We start from the raw sequence: 342 nt of genomic DNA, 5'->3' as shown, positions 1-342 counted from the left end.
AAAGAAAAAAAAAATCCCGAGGATTTTTCGGAAACCCCAACAAGAAAGGCGCATTTTTGCCCCTTGGCTTGCCGCCATTTCGTATTTCGTATCATTTGTAGTTTTCGGTGCAGTCGCCTCGCGTTTCAAAAAATATAAAAAAGCGCCCTCAAATCAACCATTGTTTGTGTTCTTGAGGATTATCATTAGCCGTGATTTTAGATGTGAATATTTGTCGTGCTCTTGAAGATGTTCTTGAAGTTGTTGCTGTTGCATGCGACGGCAGCGCCATCCTTAGCAACAGCGGGGGACGTTTGAATCGAATGCTTGTTAAACCTGACCCGGCGGAGCGTTCCAGTCTGA

The sequence above is a fragment of the Penaeus monodon genome, chromosome 33, assembly GCF_015228065.2.
Source record: "Penaeus monodon isolate SGIC_2016 chromosome 33, NSTDA_Pmon_1, whole genome shotgun sequence".
In the NCBI taxonomy this organism is placed as follows: Eukaryota; Metazoa; Arthropoda; class Malacostraca; order Decapoda; family Penaeidae; genus Penaeus; species Penaeus monodon.
The sequence above is the reverse complement of the archived record's forward strand: the minus strand, read 5'-3'. Positions refer to the sequence as shown.